Below are 27,055 nucleotides of genomic sequence, written 5' to 3' on the forward strand. Positions count from 1 at the left end.
AAAATTAAGTGAACAACCAGGTTAGTTGGCTGACCTTCTGTTAAGCTACAGGGACGCGAGAGCCCCAAGAAGCCCACTTTCCTGAAATTGCCCAATTGGACCATCACTGGGCCCTGCTGGAAGCTTATGTGTAAGTCTTGACCCACATGTGCTGTTCCTGAGGTTGTGGAAGCCTTGACTGGTGTCCGTGTACTCCTGCCTAACCTCTAAATCTTGAGCTTAGAAACAGTTTTAAGACTTTTGCATCAATCCAATGAAAGTACGTTGCTGCTGGACCAAAGATTCAGGTTGCTCCTGCTCGGAGCTTTTCTGCAGCAGCAAATCCATTTCAGCAGGAAGTCCCAGAAAAAGTATTCGGTTTTGTAAAGCCCTGTTTGGCATGAGCTTTGAGCTTTGTCCTGCTGGAGTCATCTGAGCTCCGAAAAAATGTGCTGAAATCTAAAGGCAGAAATCTTCACTGGGTGAAGGCATCAACCCTCTTCAGCAGCAAGGGATCTTCCATGTGTGCAAATCTTGAATTTCTCAGACACAGACTGTTCTGCCAAATGTCAACGGCTTTACCTGGACTTTGTCCTATGGCTCTCTAACCTCATATAACCCAGCCTGCTGTCTTGCCTCACTGAGTGTTTTTGACTGACATTTCAGAGGCTAAGTCAGAAGGTAAAACTTCTGATCGTGCAAATCTGATCTCTATATCTGGCTCGCGCTCCATTGCAGTCGACCTTTGCTCGCGCAGAGGTACCGGTCTAGGGCAATCATATGACTGTGGTTGGTGCATACCACTTTTTGGCACTTTTTTTAATCGAAGTTTTAGAAGTTCATATCTCCGATTACCCTTATTGGACTTCTGTCGTTTTGATGTCATTTTGTTCAGTAAAATACTCATTTTTTTTTATAAATTCGATTGAGATTTGTATTAGGTTGTGTTTTTGGCTTTTTAACTTGGGTACTTCTGAATGCTTTGCACATTTTTTAAGTTAAGCAGGTCTTCTCTGTGCCATAACTACGCAGCTTTATGGCTGTTAGAATGGGTGACTGGTGATTTCTAAAAGATCTGCCCCCTTGGCGGCGCACCACGAAGACTTAACGTGCAGAGGGTGCGGTAAGACAGCTGAAACATTGGAGCACGTGGTCTGCCTATGCCCCGCCCTTATGTTCCAACGCATACGCAAACTTAAATCGGAGTGGAAAGGCTGGGTTTTCGGACCTGCAGACAGGCAATTATCACAGCTTTGAGCCCAGAAAACACAGTTTTAAACATAGGCTTTACAACCTACAGCACACCGTAATTTTACGCAAATGCCGGAAGGACCAGCTAACGCCTCCCTCTTTTATCTAACTGTTTAAATTAAAACGTACTTTACTTTTAAGTTTTTTAAGACTGTTAATAACCGGTCGTATTTTATCATAACAGCTGTTACTGAGTAGTTCGCTCTGTTCTAATCTGACTGCATTTTATTGTAACCAGCAGTAATTTCCTGAATATGGATTGTTTTTTACAAGTTGAATGTCGTTAACTGTTAGCGCAACAAACCCCTTTTGTCCTAATGCTGTGTTTTTATCGCCTTGCACATAATGTTTTAATTTTCAATATGTAACAGAAACTGAATGACGCGATCCGGATGATCCTCTTTTTTTAATTGTTGTTAAATCGTGCTCCTTATTTCACTTAATAACGTGTCGAATTGTGGGAATTACTGAGATGCGCTTTTAAGGATATCTTTTTTTTTATCCAAATAAAGATTATTTTTATTACTATTACTACTAAGGGTTGAACTTGGGCTTAAATTACTGAAATATTTACTGGGCTTAACAAGAATAGTGACATTATAACCTGTAGTAGGCTTCCATCCACCCTAATTAATAATGCACTTTCAAATTTGGAAATGGTGGGGGCTCAGCTGGGATTGCTGAGCCCCCACCATTTCCAAACTGGAGCCTGGTTCCTGTGTTAGGCCCCTGGGTTTTACCGTAGTGTATACATGCTCTGATAACATGTTTTAAGCCTGCTAAAGAGCTGAAAATAGCAGAACAAGAAGTTTACTAACCAGGAGTCAGCATGATGCTTCTTTGATCATTATATGACGGTTGGTGAAATGGGAAAGTGTGAGGCATAAACTCTTGTTTGGAATTGCACTGAATATCTACCAAATGAGACTCCAATACAAAAAATGCCTTGATAACTCAATTTTCCTTCATTTCAATTCTGTACATGCTTTTTTACTAGAACAATACACATTGTCTATGTACCCTCCGGTTCTTGCATTGTGCTGGTAGTCATTGCTATTATAATTGCTATGCATTGAGTCAGTAATGGAAAGGAATATGCCTATGTCGTTGTATAGTACATCTCGATTAAAATCGCACAATATGAAAAAGCATATCATATGATGAGGCACTTTTTATTGCACACTGCCTTAGCTTTCCATCACAGAGCTTGAGACTGGCCCATTCCAGCAACTGGTGAAACGTTATATCTTTAAATAAAAGCCCCTTAAAGCTAATGAGTTTTACAATTGCTGGAATTTTCCCGCCTTGAGCTCTGAGAAGGAAAACTGAGGCGGGATGCCAGGGCGAGCTGTAGCATTGGTGGCACCCAATGCAACAATGTTCCTTGGCACCTCCTCCTGCACGTTTTTTTAATGTTAGTAGTGCAAAGATTAGAAAGTGTGCACTTACATTTACTGAAATGCCATACATGAAAAATTCCAGTATTATCATGGTAAGAAAAGCAAATGCAAATTGAAAAATCAAGTTAAGCAGTATCAGGTAATCAGGTAGAACCAAACATTGTGTGGAGTGACTATATGATGTAGGGATGTGTGAGTTTTCATTTTATGACTATTTGAAAGTGCATCATCTGTAAGAGACCTCATTCCACAAAGAAATGGGCAACTATTGAACCCAGCGGGTATGAAAGTGTGCAATCCATCACAGTCAGGACTTGCAGCACAAAACTGTTACATGGGCATTAAAAACTGTGAATATCTCTCTGTTAGACTGCGAAATGTCACCTGATGCAGTCGTACTATGACAGTATCAATTCCCGAACAATTCTCTGTGTACATACCTCATCCCTTAAGGAGCACTGCCATTTAATAAAGTTCTAGACCCTCAACCTGCTCTCCAAATGCACCTCACCTTGCCCTATAGAAACTCTTTTATTTCAGCACAGTGCCCTAAACACACACCAGGCAATGCACTTCATTCCTGTCCAGCTCCCGCACTCACACAATGTGCACATAGAGAAGCTGTGTCTCAGCTATGACACCTGCATGAAGACACCAATACTGAAGGAATTCACTCACTCACACACACATGGAGGCACTCACAAACCTACTCAGACACTTTCACACCCACTCAGACACTCACGCGCCCACTCACAAACCCACTTAGGCACACATGCACCCACTCATGCACCCAGTGAGAGACTTATGCAGCCAATCCCTGCCCCACTCAGACACTCGCACACCCACTCACACACATTGACACTCACACAGTCACTGACATTCGTGCCCTCAGTCACACACTCACACATTCTAAAAGGTTGCAGGTTACAGTTAGGAAATAACATTAAAAAACCTTATAAATTCACTTAAACAATCAAAGGTTACAGGGTTGTTATAGTTACAAAATAGAATTTAAAAAACCTCAGAAATCCACCAAAAAGCAAAGGTCACGGGGACGTTCTAGTAGGGCTCAGATTTCACTCGTATAAAATCATAGAAATTCAGCAGTTATAAATTACCACAGTGCCACTCACATATTATATATGACCTCACATATTACTTCACACATGACATAGCTGCTGACATCTCAAATTATATCATCCACTAAACCTCTCATACACCCACTCAACCCCTCACATACACATTCACAGACCCATACCAGTACTCATACAACCAATCAATCTCTCATTCATACAGCCATTCACACATCCACTCATACAGCCACTCACATTCCCACTAACACACCCATACATCGATTAATGCACCCACTCACTGGTGAGGCCTGAGTGAATTGCTGGCTGTATGTCCTCAGAACTTCCAGAGCACAGCTGAACTCTTGACAGTGTACAGACCTGTACATCATCTGCTCAACAAGCGCAAACATTAAGTGCATGACCTTTCATATATCTGAGGTCACTGCAATTAAAACCTATAAGTCACCCCTAAGTCCTGAAGGCAGGGTGCTCGGTTCTAAGTGTGGGTTCTTGCATGAGCAGGGTACCCCAATAACCTTCGCAGTCCATTCTCCCGGGTTATAAGTTCATCAGCCATTACAACATATAGAGTGGCAAATCGTCATTACACGTTGACCATCTCTAAACTGGCTGTAATGAACCCTGTGTTGTTTGATATCTAACATTTCCGATAGAGACTTCTAGCCTCAGATTCCTTACCTTTGAATTTTTCAGGTGTCAGACTGGATTCGGAAACTTTTGCTGAGCAATACCCCTTGCATGGGATGTCTGGTGGCTCCATGTGATGGCGTCGGTTACAACATCTCAGTGCCTATAAAGGCTCCACCCAGGCACGCGGACGTCAGTTCTTTTCTTTCTGCACCAGTTAAGCACAGATCCAGGAAGAGCTACCCCTCTGCTGCTTTTTGGCAGGCTTTTTCTTGATTTTTTTCAATAGTTTGGATTATTTCCAACTTTTGTGTGCGAGGTATGTCTTCAAGGAAGACCGGTTTGAAGTCATGCAGGACTTGTGCCCACATGATGTCGGTTACGATCCACATCGCCTATGTCTTTGGTGTGTCGAGCGCTATCACAATACTAAGTCGTGCTCATACTGTCTGGCTACGGCTCCAAAGACCTTGAGGGCGCGGCGATGAAGTTGCTTGCAGCTCAGCCGTCGACACCTTCCATCGAGACTCCGAGGAGGTCACAGTCCTAGTCGAAGAAGAGGAGGTCGCAGGACCGCTCCAGGAGCCCCAAGTCCTCTTCCTCCCATTTGAGGTCCTCGGGACACTTGGGGAATAGGCATAAGATGAACACTTTAGGCACGGTTACGCGGAGCCAGAGTCGACTTAACGTCTCCCCCTATTTCCAGGAGCCAGAGTGACTCCCGCTCAAATGAAAGAGTTTTATGAGGCCCGCTCAAATTAAAGAGTTTTATGAGGCTTTGTACAGCTTATTTGAGTGGAACGACCCTGCTGGTGAGCCTTCAGGCCCCGTGGGGTCGGAACGGGCCCCATTGGGTTCAACACCGTCGGCTCCAGCCACGGTGACGGTGGGGAGAATTTAGACTGGTATGCGGAACTTGGGGAGGCCAGTGGGCTGGATACTTCTCCAGATACTGGCATGCTCTATCTGACAACAGTGGCTATGGAGGAGGGGGCTTACTAAGCCATGGTGCTTAAGAGGGCAGGTGAGGTTCTTGGACTGCAACTGCCCTCTGTGCAGGTCAGGACTATTCTCCTAATTAAGGTGCTTAAACCTGGGGGTTCCACTTCCAATCCCCTATTGCCCTTTAATGAGGGACCTTCAGGCGTCCTTCTAGGAACCTGGTCCAAACCTGGCACAGGGACTCCTGTGAATAGGGCAATTGCATGCCGCCTTCGCCCAGCTCCAGGTGACCCAAAGTTCCTCAGCCAGCACCCCACCCCAGATTTTTTCCTCCAGGCTGGCATTGCGGTCGGTCAATACCGCATGCTTATTGGGCCATTTCTCCCATTCCCTTTGGGAGACGGTTTTGTAAGTGCTGCCACAAGTCCGGGAGGAGGCACAGGCTGTGCTCTCCCAAGCTGTCAAGGATGGGAGAGACGCAGCAAGATTCCCCATATGTTGTGGCCTAGATACAACCGATTTGCTGGGCAGATCCATTTCAACAACCGTGGCCTTGAGGCGCCACGCTTGGCTTTGAATAACTGGCTTCTCTGGAGAAGTCCAAGCCAATTTGATGGACATGCCCTTTTTGGGGAAAAAGGCAGACTCGGCCCTGGTCATGTTCAAGGACTCTCGATCTGCGACCAGGTCCTTGGGCCTCTCCTCCAGGCCCAGTGGTCAGTCTTCCTTTCACTCCTTTCCTGGCAACAGAGGGGTTTCCAGCCATGTCAGCCCTATGCCAGCCACCATCACGCACAGATTTCCCAAGCTGTGCGAGGACATGGACACGGTGCGTTCCGATCACGGAATGGAGGCGAGAAGTCGTGAACCACACTGACCTCAGCAGCCGCAGCCTCCGAACAATCCTAGACTAACTCTGCAGGTCCACGCTACTCCAGTTGGTGGGATAATTCGCCATTATTTCCCCCACTGGAGATCCATACCATCGGACAAGTGGGTCTTGCAGATCGTCCAGGAGGGCTATTCTCTACCTTTTCTTTCTTTTCCTCCTTCTATTGTGCCAAGTCAGGAACGGCTGACGGAGGCTCATTTATAGTTTCTCTAAGGGGAAGCTACAGCTCTCTTGGCCAAGGGAGCTAAAGAATGGGTCCCAGTTTCAGAAGTAGACAGTGGCTGTTATTCCTGCTACTTTCTGATTTCGAAGAAGAACAAAGGGCTACCGCCCATTTTGGATCTTCGGACAGTCAATCTCTTCCTCAAAAAGGAGAAATTCAAGATGATCACTCTGGCTCAGGTCTTGTCTGCCCTAGACCAGGAAGACTGGATGGTAGTGTTGGACCTGCAGGACGTGTATTTTCACATTCCCATCCTGCAGGGCCGCTGGTGTTACTTGCGGTTCAAGGTCGGCCATGAGTACTTTCAGTTTACCGTGCTCCCGTTCGGCCTAACCAGTGCCCTTCAGATGTTCACCAAGGTGATGGCGGTGGTCACACCTCATCTGTGCAGGTTAGGGATGTCAGTCTTCCTCTACCTCGACGACTGTCTGTTGAAGGCATCCTCGTCCCAGCCTGTCATCTCCCACCTTCAGACTATAGCGAACCTTCTGCATTCGCTGGGGTTCTCTATAAACATGCCGAAGTAACACCCGACTCCTTCTCAGACGCTCACTTTCATCGGAGTTCTTCTGGACACAGTGCAGTTTTGGGCTTATCCCCCCGAGCAGCAAGTACAGAATATTCAGGATTTGATTCTTATATTTCAGCCTTTATCCTGGATTTCAGTGAGACTGACTCTGAGGCTGTTGAGCCTCATGGCCTCCTGCATCCTGTTGGTAAGACAGACCAGGTGGCATATGAGGGCTCTGCAGTGGGATTTGAAGTTCCAATGGGCACAGCATCGGGGAAATCTCACTAACATGCTTCAGATCCCGGAAGGAACTGCAAAACATCTGCAGTGGTGGTTAATGAAACGCGATTGGGTCAACAGCAGACTTCTCTTGCTTCCCCAACCATATCTCACTATTGTGACAAATGTGTCCCTTCTGGGATGGGGCGGCCACCTGGGAGAGGTGTGGAGATCAGGGGACAGTGGTCTCCGGTGTAGACAGGGCTCTACATACATTTTTTGAGCTCCTAGCTATTCGGTTGGCATTGAAAGCATTTCTTCCCTCTGTCATGGTAAAATAGGTGCAGGTGTTCACAGACAGTAGCTCTGCCATTTGGTACTGCAACAAATAGGGCAGGGTGGGGGTCGTAGACCCTTCGTCAAAAGGCTCTTCGTCTCTGGACATGGAACTGCAGGACATAACCCTGCTGGTTCAACACCTGGCAGGTTGTCTGAAAGCCAGGGTGGACAAAGTCAGCCTTTGATGCCTAGCGTATCACGAGTGGCGTCACCAGTTGGAAGTGGTGCAAGGTCTCTTTCAGCAGTGGAGAGAACCGTGGTTTGGTTTATTCACCTCATAAAAGGACGCACAGTGTCACCGATACTGCATGCTGAAGTTTCGAAGGTGGCTGTCGTTCGGCGATGTTTTTCGTCGTGATTAAGCTCTTGCCAGTTGTATTCTTTCTATCTATATCACTCCTGCCCAGGGTTCTGAAGAAGATCAGGAGCGACCAGGCCCAAGTCATTCTTGTGGCTCTAGACTGGGCAAGGAGAGTGCAGTATCCAGAGCTTCTGAGAATAAGTATCGATCCTTTTAGCAGGTTGCCCCTTCGGGAAGATCTTCTGTCGCAGTAGCAGGTGAGGGTTCTTCACCCAAACCCGTCAACTCGGCGCTTCCATACGTGGAGATTGAGTGGCGACAATTGATATATTTTGACCTTCCTCCCGAAGTCTGTAATGTTATTCTGGCGGCCAGGCGACCCTCCACTAAGAATGTATATGCCTGAAGTTGGCAGAAATGTGTATTATAGTGGACCGAAAGGTCTATTCACCCTCTTTCTGCTTCTCTTTCTACTGTACTATTATTCATTATAACCCTTGCCCAGAAGGGCTCTACCTTGGTAACTCTCAAGGGTTACCTTTCTGACCTGTCTCGTTTTTGCGGCTGCCAGACCAGCTCTCTCTCTCTCTTCAAGTTTCCTTTTGTAAATAGATTTCTAAAAGGGCTGGGTCACTTATTTCCATCCACGCCCTTTGTTATGCCACAGTGGGACCTTAATTTGGACCTTACCGATCTGATGTGTTCTCCCTTTGAGCGTTTGCACAAATGTCCCCTCCAGCTGTTGACCATCAAAACAGCCTTCTTAGTGGTGATTACATGTGCCCCGAGGGTGAGTGAGTTGCAAGCTTTATCTTGCTCGCCTTCTTATCTTATGTCCTTTCCGGACAACCTGTTGCTTCGCTCCAGGGCATCCTTTTTGCCAAAAGTTGTGACCCCATTCCATCTGGGCCAACCCATCACTTTGCCCATTTCTTTGCTCCCCCGCACTCCCCTAAGGAAGAGGAGCGTCTCCACCGGCTGGACCCAAAAAGAGCATTGCTGTTCTACTTTGACCACATAAAAGAGTTCCAGGTGTATGACCAACTCTTTGTGGGGTACGTGGGAGGGAAGAAGCAACATGCAGTGCAGAAAAGGACTGTCATGCCTGTCGGTTCGCGGTCCAGGTCATTCCTGGACTACAAGAATGACCACCGTAGGAGGGGGCGCTCATGTGCAGAAGCCCATGATGAGGCTAAAGTGTAGCCGCTCCCGAGCTCAGGCGCTTCGCGTCTTTCTCGCAGGAGTTTCACTTACCTTCCGGTGCGTTTCCTGCGTCTCCTGCAAGCGTTGGGTCTTCTTTCTGCATTCAGCTCGTCCCGGCGTCTCTGCTGTCTCTCTCCCCCACTGGCTTCGGTCTTCAGCACCTCCCTCGCTGGCGTTCTCCTTCTGACATGGTTTTTGGCATCGCGTTCGTTGTCCCTTTTTGTCCCGACGTAGTCTTCAAGCTCCTGATTCTTTCCTGGTGTTTCCTCAGTGCACTGTACATCGGGTTATTCCTCTTGCACGAAACGGATACCTGCAAAGAAGAAAAGACAAAAAGAAAGCTACAGACTGTACACTGGTAACAGCACTCTGCGCTGCCTGACTTTGTTTATTTTTTTGTTTATTATAAATTACTTATCTGATCCTGTGCTGTCGTCTCTGTGGATGTCGCTCCTACAGCAAGCCAGACATGTTTTTCTAATTACTATGAAAGAAAAAAAATCTACCTGAGTAAAGGTTAACAATTATTTTAAACAGAACAAAACATTTTATTTGGGGAATTTGCACAATAATAGAAGTCTGGCACATAGGTAGGTGTGTTAGCATGGTATGTTAAAATTTTCAAATCCATGTCAGTTATTTATTTTCCTTCTTTTCCTTTAGGCTGGAGTTGCACATTTAGAACCAGTTAGTGGCACATATTGAAGAAGGGAAAATAAGGTAGTTATTAGCGTATTTAAGAGCAACACACCTATCGTACTCTCTTCACCATACTTACCAGTTTGTTCCCTTTTGTTCTTATTTACTGCTTTATCTTGTCCCTGCCTGATTCTATTTTTCCTCGTTCTGCTTCACCTAAGATCCGACGACAGACCTTTCCTTTTTTTGTTCCCTTCTTCCCCGGGTTACCATTGTCACTTTGACTTAGTTGGGTGCAATAGGTGATTACGGGAAGTTGAGGATGTATTCTTCATGTCCATGACGTTCCTGTGGAAACCCTGATAGAAAACGAAGCCAAAAAAAAAAGTTTTTCTTTCCGCCAGAGCGCAATGGAGATAAATCAGGTTTCACTTGCTGACTTAGCTCATATTTTAGGAAATCTTCAGAAAGAAACTCCGGCCCTGGCCGCAGGCGTGGATTCCATGCAGCTTTACACATGCCGCTTCACTTTATGTGTAAGGCTGCTTTTTTTCCAACAGATCAAGCAAAGGTGGCGTTCAACATATCGTATTTAGGAGGGTCTGCTGCCAATTGTACTATTCCCCTAATTGAAAGAAATGGTCCACTACTACAGGACTATAATGCTTTTAAGAGAAAACGGAGGAAGTTATTTGATAGACATTCCTTTATGTAGTCGGTATAGTCTGAGCTTTTTAACCTGAAACAAGGAACCAAAGACCTAACTACATACATTTCCACCTTTAACAGGCTATTAGCAGAAGTAGGGTGGCCTGAGGAGAAACGTAGAGCCTTGTTTTACAGAGGATTGAGAGAGGATTTGAAGGACTTATTAGCTCACGTAGTTGACCCTCCTGAGTCTTGCACTGCTCTAATAGACCTAGTGGTCAAATTGGACCATACAATCAGTGAAAGGAAGAGAGAAAGAGGTAGGTCAGAAGGGCGTGTTTTCTCTCATAGAGAGAAAGCCTGGCCCCGAAAAAACATCAGACGATCCAGAGCCCATGCAAATAGGAAGTCTGAGAGGCCCTCTTATCGAAGAAGAAAGACAGAGAAGACGAGATAAGAATCTATGTTTGTACTGTGGTAAACGGGGTCATTTTGTAGGAGATTGTCCTGTAAAACCAAAGATGACTAAAGGTTCGGAAAACTAGTGAGCCTGAAGTCTCTGGAGACAAGGACTTTGGGTAACTCAGGATTAATTGTCTCACAAACCGAGCTTCATTATCCCTGTCTCACCATTTTCTTTTTTCCTCACATCTTTTATGGGGACACCAATTTGCGGAAGTGCAAGTAATGGTCGATTCTGGGGCTTCAGGCAATTTCATGGATATACAGTGGGCATTGAGCAATAAGATCCCTTGGGTGTCTAAATCCTCCTGGGAGGAAGTTACTACAATTGACAGTAACAGCTTAAAATCGTGGTCCTATTACACATGCAACTATTGAATTAAACTTAATTATTGAGGAGAAACCTTGTGAACTTATTACATTTGATCTTATCCAGTCCCCCCAGTTTCCAGCTGTTTTAGGGAGCCATGGCTATGTCAACACAATCCTTCCATAGATTGGAAGACAAGGACGTTAACTTTCAGCAATGAATATTGTAAGGACCATGTTCTTCAGGACTTTAGTCCTGAAAAAACGATTGCCCTCGCCGATTTAGTTGAAGGTTCGTTGCCTACCCCTTATCGAGCGAGACCTTAAAGATATTTTTGACGTAGAAAAGGGTACCAGCCTTCCACCACATAGGTCCTATGACTGCCGAATAGATTTGTTGCCTGGGGCTCGCATTCCTGTAGTAGGGTTTACTCCTTAACAGAAAAAGAGAACGCATATTTGTGAGAATATCTGGACAAATTGTTGAGGATTGGGTTTATTCGTCCCTCCAGGTCACTGGCATCATCATCTCTTTTTTTTATACCAAAGAGAGATTATAGAGCATTAAATTCCATCACCATCAAAAACAGGTATCCTTTGCCTCTGATTTCCTCCCTACTTGATCAAATAAAAGGCGCTCAAGTATTCACTAAGTTGGATTTACGAGGGGCATATCATCTAGTTAGAATTAAGGAGGGAGATGAATGGAAAACGGCCTTCTGTACTAAGTATGGATTATATTAATATTTAGTCATGATCTTTGGGCTATGTAATGCCCTTTCGTCCTTTCAGTTTTTTAATAATGAGGTCCGGAAAGATATGTTGGACCTGTTTGTCATTGCTTACTTTGATGACCTCCTTATTTATTATCTATCTACACAAGAACATGAAATTCATGTCAAAAAACCCCTCAAATGATTGCGAGACAACCATCTGTATGGTAAGTTAGAGAAATGTCATTTCCATACGCAATCGGTCAGTTTCCTCGGATTCATAATGGCTCCACAGGGAGCCGCAGAATGTAGAAGCCATAACTCGCTGGCATACTCCACAGAGTGTTAAGGAGATCCGGAGCTTTCTTAACTTTGCCAATTTCTATAGGCATTTTATCAGTATTTTTTCTGATTTAGCCTCTCCAATAACTTAGTTGTTAAAGAAAGGTGTTAAGTTCCAAGGGATACCCGAAGCGGATGAATCCTTTGGTAAACTAAAGGTAGCTTTCACGCAAGCACCCATACTAAGGCACCCAGATCTTTTGCGGCCCTTTGTGGTAGAAGCAGATGCTTCCCAAGTAGCAGTTGGAGGATTCCTTTCACAAGCTGATCCAACCAATGGACGTCTGCATCCGGTAGCTTATTATTCACAAAAGCTTACACCCGCTGAAATGAATCATTCATTAGGTGACAAGGAGCTATTGCCCATAAAGAGGGTGTTCGAAGAGTGGAGGCAGTATCTCTTAGGAGCTAATCACAGAATAACCATTCATTCAGATCATCATAATTTACAGTTCCTAAAGTCAGCAAGGACTCTTTCCATGCAACAATTGCGTTGGACCCAGTTTTTTAGTGATTATGATTTTGTTATACATTTCCAGGCGGGGACAAAGAATGGGAAAGCTGATGCTTTATCTCGCTTATGTTATGAACCCTTAGAGTCGCCATCTGAGCCGCCCCCTATAATAGCCAGAGAGCGCATAACCTTGTATTCAGAGGATAGCTTTTTACTGACAGTTAAGGAAGCACAAGCATCAGCAGCCATGAACGAGAAAGTTGCTTCCCAGGAAGTTACTAAAAGACAGAAGTTGTCCTATGTTCAGGGAGGTTTGGTACTTCCCACTCATGATCTAAGATTACAAGCTTTGGAGTGGTGCCACACGCATCCTCTTGCTGGACACCCGGGGTATAAGAAAACACTGGATTTACTAAAGAGACACTTTTGGTGGTCTAGTATGGGGAGGGACTCAAAACTCTATATCGGGACTTGTCATGTTTGTGCTCAAGGGAAAGCCTCTCATCAACCCCCTGTGGGATTGTTACGACCATTACCTGTTCCACCTTGGCCTTGGCATACCGTGTCTTTGGATTTCGTAACAGAGTTACCGAGAACCACCCAATGGAATACTACTCTCCTGGTTGTCGTGAACTTATTGAACAAAATGGCCCACTTCATACCATTAAAGGCTCTCCCCACAACTAGCGGATGTGCTTCCGTGTTTATTCCTTATTGGACTTCCCTCCATTCTGGTGTCTGACACGGGGCAACAATTCCTTTTCAGGTTTTGGAGGGGGTTGGGAGCTCTATTGCAGATAGATGTCAGATTGTCTTCAAGCCACCACCCCCAGGCAGATGGTCAAACTGAGAGATTAAATCAGTGTTTTGAACGATATATCAGGTGCCAGGTTTTACACTCTCTCTGATTGGGACGAGATGGTGTGGATTGCCGAATTTTCATATAACAGTTGTCATACCTCCACTGGCTTCTCCCCTTTTTTTTGTACTTATGGTTTTCACCCACGCGCTATCCTATCCCTGTTTCCCTCTTCTGGTTCTGTCCCTGCAGTTGAGACCTTTGTGAGGGAGATAAAAGACATTCACAAGACTTCACAACTAAATCTAGGCAAGGCTAAAGCAAAATATAAAGAAGGAGCTGATGTCCACAGACGAACAGAGCCTGGATATAGTCAGGGAGACAAAGTATGGCTGTCATCAAAAAATCTGGCACTGAGAGGGCTTTGCAAATTCAAACCTCAGTATATAGGCCCATACAAGATATATATGGTAGTGAACCCTGTTGCTATGAAACTGGATCTTCCGGCTACCTTAAAGATGCATCCTATATTTCATGTGTCTCTTCTGAAACCGGTGGCTCCTGGCATGCGTCTCCCTACCTTCCCAGCCCCTGTATTGGTGGATAATGAACAAGAATATGAGGTAGGGGCTGTCATAGATTCATGTAGAGTAAGACGTAGGCTCCAGTATTTGGTACATTGAAAAGGCTATGGCATTGAGTAACGTACCTGGGAACCTGCTAGTCAGGTACGCTCTCCTCATTTGGTGGGTATTTTCCATAGGCAGTATCCTGAGAAACCTAAACGCGTCAGGGGCGTAGGGGTGGGTGTACTGTCCTGCCTGTGGCTACGTGCTTCAAGTCATTCCCGGACTACAAGAATGGCCACCTTAGAAGGGGGCGCGCATCCGCAGAAGCCCATAATGAGGCAGAAGCGCAGCCGCTCCCGAGCTCAGACGCTTCGCGTCTTTCTCACAGGAGTTTCACTTACCTTCTGGTGCATTCCCTGCGTCTACTGCAAGTGTTGGATCTTCTTTTATTGCATTCAGCTCGTCCCGGTGTCCCTGCTGTCTCTCTCCCAACTGAATTCAGTCTTCAGCTCCTGCCTCGCTGGCGTTCTCCTCCTGACATGGTTTTTGGCGTCGCGTTAGTTGTCCCTTCTTTGCCGACGTCATCTTCAAGTTCCTGATTCCTGATTCTTTCCTGGTGTTTCCTCAGTGCACTGTAGATCGGTTTATCCCTTCTGCACAAACTTGATACCTGCAAAGAAGAAAAGACAAAAAGAAAGCTACAGGCTGTACACGGGTAACAGTGCTCTGCACTGCCTGACTTTGTTTATTTTTTTGTTTATTATAAATTACTTATCTGATCCTGTGCTGTCGTCTCTGTGGATGTCGCTCCTTCAGCAAGCCAGACATGTTTTTCTAGTTACTACAAAAGAAGAAAAGTCTGCCTGAGTAAAGGTTAACAATTATTTGAAACAGAACACAATATTTTATTTTGGGAACCTTCACAAGGATAGAAGTCTGGCACAGAGGTAGGTGTATTAACATAGTATGTTAAAAGTTTCAAATCCATGTTAGTTATTTTCCTTCTAAGTAGTCTTTATCTTTTCCTTTAGGCTGGAGTTGCACATTTAGAACCAGTTAGTGACACATATTGAAGAAGGGAAAATAGTGTAGTTATTAGCGTATTTAAGAGCAACACACCTAGCATACTCTCTTCACTATACTTACCAGTTTGTTCCCTTTTGTTCTTAATTACTGCTTTATCTTGTCCCTGCCTGATTCTATTTTGCCTGGTTCTGCTTCACCTGAGACCTGATAACAGACTTTTACCTTTTCTTGTTTTGTTCCCTTCTTCCCCGGGTTACCATTCACTTTGACTTAGTTGGGTGCAATAGGTGATTACGGGAAGTTGAGGATTTATTCTTCATGTCCATGACATTCCTGCGGAAACATCTGGAACCCTGATAAGGACCATCTCTCACTGGGTTGTTCTCTGCATCAAGATCTTTTATGCTTTGGCGAACTTTGGCGAACAAGCACGTATTAAGAGCACATTCCGCCAGGGGAAAGGCTACGACAATGGCCTTGGCTTGGGATGTCCGAGTCCAAGACATCTGTCAGGCAGGGATGTGGGCTTCTTTGCACACGTTTGCAAAACATTACTGCCTTACTGGTCATATGCGCAGGGACAGAAATTTTGCCAGTCAAGTGCTGCAAAACTTCTTAGTTTAGGATGCGAGTCTGCAACCCACGGCCAGGATGGTATGGCTCAGGTATCTGATTCAAAGGTAAGGAATCTGCAGGTAGAAGTTTCTATCAGATGAACAAGTCACCTACCTTTGGTAACGTATTATCTGGTAGAGACCCTATCTAGCTGCAGATTCCTTAGAACCCCAACCATGTCTCCCTATTTTGTACATATATTGTAGAACTAGGGTTGTTTCCTCCTTTCAGGGCCCTATCTCTGCTCACAACTACATCAGTTACTTCGTGGCTGTGTGCTTCTGGCGTGGAAAAAACTAAAAGTACTGATGTCTGCATACCTGGGTGGCGCCTATATAGGCACTGCAACGTCATAACAGACGCTGATGACGCTGATGACATTACGCACAGCCGATTAGAGCCACCCGACATAGCGCATAAGGGGTATTGCTCATCAAACGTTTCTGTATCCAGCCTGGGGAATTCAAAGGTAAGGAATCTGCAGCTAGATAGTCTCTGCTAGATAATGCATTACCGAGGGTGAGTAACTTGTTCATTAGAATCATACCCCCACACCGTAAACAGTGTGGGAGGTATGATTCCATGCACTGTAAAGCTCCTCCGGGAGGCCCTTAGTGCTCCTGGTACCACTCTTCCAAAACCGGACAGCAAGCTAAGGCTGCTGTTGACCAGAGACATTTTTCTGCCCTCCTGCTGCTGAGCCAAGCTCGAGCAGGGGAAGGCAAAGCAATAGAAGTGCGACCACCTCCCAGACAGGGTTTAGTGTATTGGGGCAGGGTGGGGGCGCTTGCCAGTGCCACTGAGACTGCTTGAAGGGCACATTTGCTGCCCTCCTTGCATACTCCAGTTCAAACCAGATCGGGGAGCCTTTGTGGGAGTGCAAAACTGGACAAAGGTCATGGCAGTATCCTCCCCACTGTCCAGCTCCTCCTCTGGATCATCCCAACCCTTTCCTGTACGTCTGTGTTGAAAGTGAAAACGGTTAGAACAAAAGGGGAAGAAAAATTCCTGAGAATTACAAAGTGGTGAAAGAATCCTGCTCTGTGAGTAAAGCAACACACGTTTGATGGCAAGTTGTTTATTTTTTATTTTGTTCTTAGGTCACCGTGATATTTTAGCGAATACGCTGTTATTAGTATTTTTAGATCGCAACTTGATTTCTATCCCACACTTCTCTACGCGTTTTAGACTCACCTAACACTAGTTGTACTTTAATGTCCTCCGTGCACTTCCGTCTCATTTTGTGAAGAGGTTTAAAACTCACCTGGCACAATTTATTTATTTTTCTTATGTTTATCGGCCACTTACCTTGAGAAAAATAGAAACCGAGCTCCCTATGTGCATGATATTCATCTGGACACCACTCACATGGAATTTTTTAGAGCATTTCTTCTTTCATTTAATATACCAGTACTTATATAGTCTCTGCTGAATCAAGGCAGTATTCAGCTTCTAAAATGAATGTACACCATTACATTCCCAGGAAAAATCCCCTGATGAAGGGCTCAGCCCGAAATGCTTAGGGCGCGTTGACTGAAGAAGGTTCTGAAGTCAATAATGTAAAGGAGTAATGTGATTTAAACAACACTACCATTGAATAAACGACAAGACTCAAAAAGAATGGATTAATACATGAAAATTTTAATCAGTTGAATTAACTGTTTAAATGTATTGAAGTTTGTGAGACTAGGGGTGTTTTTTGTGGTTTAGGTAAGACGCCACTGATTTTGAGTATTGAACATCATATTCCCAGGAGACGATACTCATCAGCACAAAAACACGGATGACTTTATTTAAAGCATTGAATATACAAGGGATTGCAAATGTCTTAATTTATTCCTTGTTTGTGTTAGTGAGTGCCTTAAATTAAATACCTATTTTTATAAATACACTTTGGGTTCTTTTTCACTTAACCTGTACACATAAGATTAAGATCTGCTGAAACTAGCTGTTTTACTCTCCTTTTGGACAGTGTTGCTGAGAACGCATAGGGCAGGGAGCAGCGCCGCTGAGAACCTACAGGGTATGGGGCAAGGCTGCTGAAAACAAACACCTAGGTAGGGAGCAGTGCTGCTGAGAACGCACAGCCCAACTGTCCTGCTGAGCACGCACATAAACAAGCAGTGCTGTTGGGAACAGTTACGCACCAAAACTTGAGGGGGGCCCCTATACATGTTGCCCACCCCTCCCCTCCTGACCCATTTAAGCCAGCCGCCTGTGCAACAGTTCACAGTGCCTCAGTGGGGGCCCTGTGGGTGTCCTGGAGCTCGCCCCTCACCACCACAAGAGCTGCGGAGGCTGTTGTTACGCCACTGGCTGAGCACACATGGCACATAGGGCACTGCTGCCAAGCACTCAAGAACCCTGAGCGGTGCAGCGGAATACACACGGGCGGTGGTACTGAGGATATGCATGAGCTGTTCTGAGCACAAACAACAATAAAGAGGGCAAGGCACAAATGGGACTCAGAAAGAAAAAGAAAGCAATGGCAAATGGAGAAAGGAGGGATAAAAAACAAGAACGAGATGACCGGAAGTGCAGAGCGGTAAAAGTAGGATGCGCCACGAGGAATCATAACACCGTAGCCTTGATGTTCATCACCCCTGGCATATCGCAGTGCCGGCACTTGTAGACAATGAACAGTGCTTCTTGGCACATGCAGAGTAGTGCTGTTTAACACACGTAGGGCACGGAGCAGAGCTGCTCAGCACACAGAGGGCAAGGAGCAGTGTTTGAACACACACAGGGCAGTGCTGATGAGCACAAATGCAGGACAAGGGGTAGCAGACCTCTCCGGCCTCAGAGAAACAAAAGCACTGAATAATAACGAGGCGTGGAACGCAGGCGAGAGAGGCGGGCTCTACTTTAATATGCAGGAGCCTGCGAAGTTCCAGGAGATTCCCCGCCTCTGTAGAAGGCTAGTGGTGACGTAGCTCAGGAGCGCGGTACCTTGGAGGCAGAGGGAGCTCAGAAGAAAGCAGGGATTCCGAGAGTGATGGGGTTCCTAGGAGAGAGCAGGCAAGGCATAACGGTGCGAGGAAGGTTCTTCAACTTACAGAACATCCCGTAGCAGCACAACGAGAAAAGAGCCTGGTGAGTGGGGGTTGTGTGCGCGTGTGTGGGTGTAGCTGTGTGTGTGCGCGTGTGTAGCTGTCCGTGTGTATATGTGTGGCTGTGTCAGTTAGCTGTGCGTGTGTATATGTGGGGATGTGTGTCTGTGTGTGTTCGTCCTGATGCATTGTGCCTGCGTGTGTGTGTGTGTGTGTGGGTGTACGTGTGTGTGTGCTCATGCGTGAGTGTGTCTGGGTGTGGGCGCGATTAAGAGTGGCGAGAAGCTGACTTACTGTGAATGTGAGACAGGAGATGTGCACGGCGCCGGGCTGGGCATGTGCGCCCACGAGGTGAAATCGCTGAGGGCTTGCGCGTGCACATCCCCGTCTCACATTCCCGGCAAGCCGACAACAATATGTCTTTCGCTGGACAGCGAGACCTTAAAAAGAGACAAAAGTTGTGTCTTATCCAATCAGCATGAATCACCCTTCGAATGTGCCTGAGAGAAGCCCAGTACCTCAGATATTCTACTGCACGTTGGGCTAGGGAATGTCCTCTGAGCTCTGCTCAGCTTTTCACATCTACAACTTCTGACAGAAAGTATATATTTATGATATACACTTTTGGACAGATATATATTTCCATCCTTTATATCGGTTTATTTGCCACCAGGTTTGACTAAGCTATCTCATAGATGGCTAAAAAGGCTCTCTTCAGGGAGTGTGCTACTTGCATGAAGAAGAGATAATATATAGAAGACGCTCACAATGAATAGATTTACTGATTGTACCAATCCAACTAAGAGTCCTACTCCAAAATGAAAAACATACAAGATGATGGACGGAATGTTGCACAATGGCAAAACATTCACCCCAGTCACAGATCTGGGTTTAATCCATCGTTATTTTGCTCACCAAGCCACCCCAGTTCAGACATGGCCATATGCAAATCAGTCATGACCCTGTGCCTCATGGGAACAGTCCAGCCTGAACTGCCAAGCCATGTCTTCCCTGGACCACAATCAAGCATCCTAGGACCGCTTTCTGGATGCCAGCCGTCTTCAGACCGGATAGCTTGACTCCAGTGGCGTGAGTCGCACTTTTTCTAATAAGACTCTCGGGGACCGTGAAGGATGTCTTCCCATTTGGCTCCAAAAAAATTAAAACCAGTTCTGATCCTGTGTCGGACTCGAAGTGAGCAATCTACTTCTTCAAAAATTTCCCTCAAAAGGAAGAGTGATCCCTCACACTCAACAAAAAATCCTTGTAGTAAAAGCGCCAAAAAGTCCTTTCTTGACTCCTCTTTAGAGCGCAAAAAAGAGTCTTTAGAAAAGAACACCCATCTAAGTCTAAGACTGTAGACTGTATCTGAGCATGCAACACCACTTTCAGAGCTCAAAATGGCATTAAAAAAACGTTCAGACAGATCTTCGACTAGCTCTCTGCTGATCATAAAAGGTTTGTCAGCACAGTCAATAGCAAAAGGCTACACTAATGGGACTTCAACTGCATTCTCTCCTGCTCCCTCTCTCTATCGACAACATCTTTATCGTCATCGAGTCAGACCCAGATTTCCTCGACCAATCCACTGTCATTGTGATCAAAGCCAGTGGATTCTTTGCCATTGACGAAGCACTCATCTCCCTCTAAATCTGTCTAAGAAACATTTGTCGATTAAGCTGCTGTCCACGGGGAATCCACACTTGCCAAGCACATCATTGGTGACAGAGAAGCCATCGTCGATGAGGACTCTGTGGACGAAGAAGATGCCGACATAGATGCACATGACAATCGCCAGAAGTAAAGACGTTGTCGTCAAGTCCACTTCTATTGACAACGACACAACCATCGGCGGAAGCCCATCAGTCGAGGAAAAGTCAGTCGCCACCTAAATTACTGTCCACAGCCGAATCTCCATCGTCGACGAGCTGTTCTCCGACAACGAAAACTGATGCACCTGCAGAAAAACAAGACAAACACTACAAACCATTGTGATTGCCCAGACCTTACTTGCCGCAGTAAATTCATGCCTCTTCTGCCCACTCATCTCCTTGAAGCAGAAGATCATGAAGGAGGTCTTCTTGGGGATACCTATAGTCCGTCTGACTTGCACGTTAAATGTCAGCATGATAATAACGATGAGAAGGAATACTATGGCCACACTTATTATGCCCAGCCTGAGCTGTGCCATCAGCAATATCAACAATAGATGGTGACAATGCCATCACCTTTATTCACAGATCTCCAGTTCATGTTAGAGGATTACCGCTGATGCTTCTCAACGTCAGTGCCTGCTGCCAAACTTCCATCTCCACCAGTGGGATCACAAGAGCAAACAGCTACTCCAACAGTTTCAGTCCCGAATACTCCACTGTCAATTCCACTCCGAGATAACATCTCTTAGGACGGAGAGAGGGAAGAAGGGGAGCTTTGTGACACTGTCACAAAATGGGACAATTACATGGCATCTCTTCCTGCATCACCAACACCATCTCCGGTAGATTCTCCCTCAGAGGATTTAGGAGGATTCTATAATCTGTTGGAATGTGCAGCAAATTGTTTTGCTTTACCAATGCCTTCTAAACAGTTTGACTGTTTTGTATATGATTTTAAGGAACAGTTCTGTAAATATGTCATACCCATAATAGCCCACATCTGGGAAAGATGCATTATGATAATGAAAACCCCACCTTCATTACCGGCGGTACTTCCACGCCTTGACAAAAATACAAAACTACAGCTGATGCACCAGTGTGTCTCGCGGGGCAGACTCCGAGCCATGCAAATTGCCTAATGCTGCTCGAAAAATACTTTGCCACCTCTTTCTTTTCCTCTGGACAAAGATGGCAGGCGCCATTGGCAAGCGTTTATTACCCCTGTCGGCGCTAACATTGAGAGCAGCAAATTCTCTGTCGATCTTCGGGCGATATGACAGCCAGATGTGGTCGGACATTACCCCCTACATCAATCTGCTTCCTGAGGCTGCTAAAGAGGAGGCTAAAAAGATCTTACATGAAGGAAAAGGAGCATCTAGCAAAATTATAGATTCTGCCATGGATGTTGCCATCACAAGGTTCAGACATTTGGCAGGTGCAGCAGTTCACAGACGACAAAGGTGGCTCAAAGCCACCTAATTCCATCCGTAAATTCAAAATAAGATCTTGGACCTACTTTATGACCGAGAGGCCCTCTTTGGAAAACATGTAGTGGAAACCCTCAGAACCATCAAGGTGGACACCAATGCTACCAAGTGTTTGGGGACTTGACAATTCCGGAAAACTCCTTTTCGCGGATCCGGAGGAAGAGGACAACATTCCTATACAGAGGGGTATCAACAGTACAGTTACCATTCCTATTCTTTGAATACGCAGTCTTACAGTTCCAGCAAAGACAACCGCCGCAATCATCTTATGTCCGATCGCACAGAGGATTAACTGCACGTGCTGGCTAGGATACCAACCGCCACCAATTATATTTTAAAAGCACCAGCACCACCTCAACCTCATTCTCTTACTCCTCCTACCCTACCTTTGGAGAGAACATTTCCAGCTACCTCCATTATTGGCAAAGTTTTATCACAGACCTGTGGGTTCTACGCTTGGTACAATTCGGACACACTCCTACACCACCCTCTACAATCCCACCCCAACCCTCCCTCCAGAGGTATCTCAAGGCACTTCAACAAGAGGTCAAAGTCATGCTTCACTAAGGAGCAATCGAAAAGGTCCTCGTCTCCCAGAGGGACAAAGGGTCTACTCCCGTTTCTTCCTGATCAGAAAGAAGTGAAGGCAGTGGGGAGCAATTTTGGACCTCAGAAACCTCAGCATCTACTTGAAAAAGCAATCATTTCAGATGGTCTCATTGCAGAAAGTTCTAAAGCTCCTCAACCAGTGCAATTTTATGACCACCCTAGACCTCGAAGATGCCTTTTTCCACATTCCTATTCACCCAAAGCACAAGAAATATCTAAGGTTTATGGTTGCCCGGCGCCACTACAAAGTGCCTTCCACCAGTCGCAGCGTTTCTCAGACAATACCAGCGTCAAGCCTTTCCATATCTGGACTACTGGCTGATCAATGCACCTTCCTAGGCACCAGAGCTAGCATCCGCAAATGCCTGCACAGCTCTTTTCCGGCAACTGGGTCTTACTCTCAACCCACAAAAATCCAAACAAAACCCATCGCAGACGATTGCCTTCTAGGTGCTAAGTTGGACACTATATGCTCAAGGGTGTATCCCACAGAAGAATGACAACGGTTTGTCATGCTAACAAGTTCCATCCAAAGAAAAAAGGCTCTTTCGGTCCAACTGTACAAGTCTATCTTTGGGGCCTGGTTCTTCGGCTAAACGGAGCAGCATACCTCTCCACCTCCCCATCAGTGCCTTGAGACCCTCATGGTTGAGTATCGCGCTTACAATTCCCTGATTGATTGATTGTTTGGGGTGATGTCATCAAGTATACCGCTCATCTCATTCTGTCGCCTCAACATTTTGACCCTTTCAGGAGTAACTAGATAAGTAGTGGATATAGTCCACCGGCTCCTTCGAAAACATCGTCAAAGTTACTTCACAGATGCTAAAAGCCTTAAAGTGGTGGACAGACCAGAAGCATTTGTCAGTTGGGCTATCCCTACAACAGTTAACAGCCCATTTAGTAATCACTACGGATGTGTCCCTGGAAGGATTGAGAGCTCACCTCCAGAATCTCCAAGTGAGTGGCAGGTAGAACCAAACTCTAAGTCAGTCCCACATAAATTTACTGGAATTGAAGGCAGCACATCTGATTTTGCAGGCTTTTCTTCCAAGAATACAACATTCAACAGTGCTCCTCCATACAGACAATACGACGATGATGCATTACATCAACAAGCAGGGTGGCACAAGATCTCATACGCTTTCCAGAGAAACGCAAAAGATATGTGAATGGGCTATAGCACACCAAATCTGCCTCCGATCGGAGCATGTTTTAAGACAACAAAATACTATGGTGGACACACTCAGCAGTCTCACAACATCATGCCACGAGTGGGAACTGCGCCAACAGAGCCTAGACTAGATCTTCCTTTGCTGCAGCAGACTGGACTTGGATCACTTCTCAACCCTCCAGAACCACAAATACCGGTTTCATGCAAGTTGGCATCCCCAACCAGGGGCATGGGGGAGTGCCTTTTCAATTGCATGGTCCGGTATCTTTGCCTATGCTTTTTCACCAATTCCTCTCCTCCCAAGAGTCCAAAGGAAGATAAAGGCAGAACCCTGCAAACTGATTCTCATTGCTCCAGCCTGGCCACGTCAAAACTGTTACACAGAATTACTTCTCCAATCCCAGGATCGACACATCCGGCTTCCGGTTCTTCCAAATCTTCTAATAATGAACCAAGGACAAATTCTACACCCGGATCCCAGGCACCTCCACTTGTTGGAATGGTTCCTGAGTTCCATGAGTTTCAATATTTGAACATACCAAGGGAGTGCAGAGAATGCTAGCCAGGGCCTACGCTGACAGTACAAACAAAACTTACCGCCACAAGTGGAAAAGGTTTTGTATCTGGTGCCAACAAGCTGATATACATCTGCAGTCCTCCTCTCTGGAGTACGTTCTACCATATCTTACATTTAGCGCAGTCGGGTTCAGCGAATAATTCTATAAAAGTTAATTTGGCAGCTCTTTCCTGTTTTAGAAGATCTTCTCCACCGTTGTGGTCTTCTAGAATAATCAGAATTCCTCAAAGGATTGTTCTGTACTTTTCCTCTGGTAAAGCCTCCACCTTCATTGTGGCAGTTGAACACTGTTCTTTCACAGTTAATGAAATATCCCTTTGAACCAATACATAAAGCCGACATCAAATTCCTGTCAAGGAAACTGGCTGGTCTCCCCACTTTAAATTCAGCTAGAAGAATCCGCGAAATTCAGGCTTTCGTTATACAGGATCCATTTCTACAGTTCAAGACTGATATTTTTTCTCTGCACAAATCCAAAATTCATACTCCAAGTCCCTTCCAACTTTCATGTTAATGAGCCGGTAGTACTTAAAACTTTCTTTCCAAATCCTTTCGACAGCAGCAAAAAAGGCTCTTCACTCGCTGGATGTCAGACGAAGGCTAAATATTTTACTGCAAAAAACGCAGGTTTTTCACAACATTTCTTACAGCGCTCCAAGGAAAGATTTCCTGCTGTCCAAGCAGAGTATTTCTAGATGGATTTCAAATGCCAACTCATTTTGTCATCAAAAGGCAGGCAGACACTTGTCTTCATGAGTCAGAGCTCATTCCAGGAGAGCTATATGTACTTCTACAGCTTTATTTGCGGGAGTGTCGCTTCCTGAAATTTGCCATGCAGCAACATGGTAGAACCGATACATATTTACTCGACATTACTGCTTGGATTCAGCCATTCTCAAAGATACCGCGGTCGGCCAAGCAGTACTCGGTCATCTTTTTCAATAAGGTGAGCCATCCCGGTCTACCCTCCTACAATTATTACTGTATGACATTTACAGCGTTATCTATGGATTCCTATTTTATGCACAGATGGATATATAGACTAAATATTATTACTGTTCTTAATATTAATATTGACATATAATTATTGATTGCTTGGTGTTATGATTCATTTATATCGCTTATCTGCGCATGAGTTGCTGTTATGTGTTTTGAGAATTATGTGCTAAAGTAAATGTGCTACTAAACTGCTAGCTATTCTGATTCAGGCATTTGAATCTATGCAAGTTCCAATACTGGAGTAAGAAATTAGTTACTTACCTCTATCTGTAGTTCTCCAGTATTAGAAGCTTTCATAGATTCACATGCAGCCCAACCTCCTCCCCTGGGGATCTTACCTTTCCATTCTCAGTATACTTATATTAACATAAGTGCTCAAAAATGTAAGGTACTGGGCTTCTCTCAGGAATGTTCTATAGGGTGATTCATGCATGTTTGGTTAAGATATAACTTTGGTCTATTTTTTAATAATGACTACGATAGGTTGCTAAACTAAAACCCCTAGGCCTTTTTCTACTCTATACCTATCATGGTGCTACTATCTTAAAGGTACCAGGGACTCCAATCATGACGACGGAAAGGATTCAAGGATGTGAATCTATGAAAGCTTCCCATACTGGAGAACTACAGTTACAGGTAAGTAACTAATTTCTTCTATCTACCGCCGCCCTAAATCAGATATTGTACTGACTCATTAAGAGTTGGGGAAAGTTGAGGCTCACTTGAGGGATCCCTCTGCATTACACCCTTGCATGATAGGTCAGGATGATGTCTCTTCATATCAGCTTGCTTGAGCTAAAAGTGGTCTTTCTGATCTTAACTGTTTTCCTTTCACTCCTCCCAAAGTGGCCATGGTTCACATAGGCAAGAATGTGCCAGCTGACTATTGAAGTGTGAGAGTGGGCCATCGGCCAGGCCATGTTCCTGCTGGCGCTTACATCAACCTGGTTCAACAGTTGAAGAACAGACATTCTAAGCATGCAACGTCATTCTCATCCTGTGTGAAAAAATTGACAAAATGTTTTCACATACAAGGCCTGGTGCTGCCCAACCATTGACACCATGGTAACCTACCAGATCTCCTGATTGACCTGTGTTGTAGACTTGGTATTGATCTTTACAGGGTCATCAGTATGTGCCTTTCCGGTGGCCCCTCTTATTCTGTGAAAAGTTCAAAAGATCACTTTGATTCTCGTGGCCTCATTGTAGCAGCTTCAAGCCTGGTTCCCAAACATCCTGCTCCTTCTGGCTCCTATACATGATGAGCTCTTGTTTATGGAAAGAGGGAGAGCCCTACTCTACTTCCTATCATCCCTGAAGACTCTGGCTCCTGGTAAACTGATCTTTACCCCCCTTGGTCTCTACTCTTGAGATGTTGAATATTGAAGTGGCTGCCAGGAAATCTTCCACTCGCACAAAGGCCAGTGACTGATGCTCTGCTATAGGGCGTTGATAAGGGACACAATTCTGCTCAATGGGCGGATAATGTCATGTATTTCTCCTGTCAACTGGCAGATTGAGTTCTGCCAAATACCTGTAAGAATTGCCCTGCAGCCATCTGTACCTATAGAAAGAACATGAACCTGGTGAAGTGGACTGCTGTTTCTTTTGATTAGTTCTGTATCAAACCTCCAGTGTGCACTATGCAGCATTGTATGTGGGACAGCTAAGGAAGAAAAGATCCTGTTTCTGTAAGTGTTTTCCCCAAAAATCTGTTACAGCCTGTTGTTTTACATAAAGCATAAGGCATATTTTTTCCAAACAAGGCAAAGGAGTAGCATTAAGGATTATTTGGAGATGCGTTCATCATTGATCTAAAGTCAGGCCATAGAAGCGGTATTCACTCGAGGTGGCATGCTCTGTGTAATAGAAGCCCACTTCTCTTGTGTGAAGCAGGGCCTGCTTGACAAAGGTTGCCAACACTTTTGCGATTCTTCACCGCGCTAT

At 45.2% G+C, this 27,055-nt stretch overlaps 1 protein-coding gene across 5 annotated transcripts in view; it reads left to right on the forward strand.

The window, feature by feature from the left end:
• EFR3A (EFR3 homolog A) overlaps positions 1–27,055 on the forward strand; it is a 1,108,455-nt gene that overhangs the window by 956,441 nt on the left and 124,959 nt on the right. The gene's annotated exons all lie outside the window — the stretch shown is intronic.

The sequence above is a fragment of the Lissotriton vulgaris genome, chromosome 4_1, assembly GCF_964263255.1.
Source record: "Lissotriton vulgaris chromosome 4_1, aLisVul1.2, whole genome shotgun sequence".
In the NCBI taxonomy this organism is placed as follows: Eukaryota; Metazoa; Chordata; class Amphibia; order Caudata; family Salamandridae; genus Lissotriton; species Lissotriton vulgaris.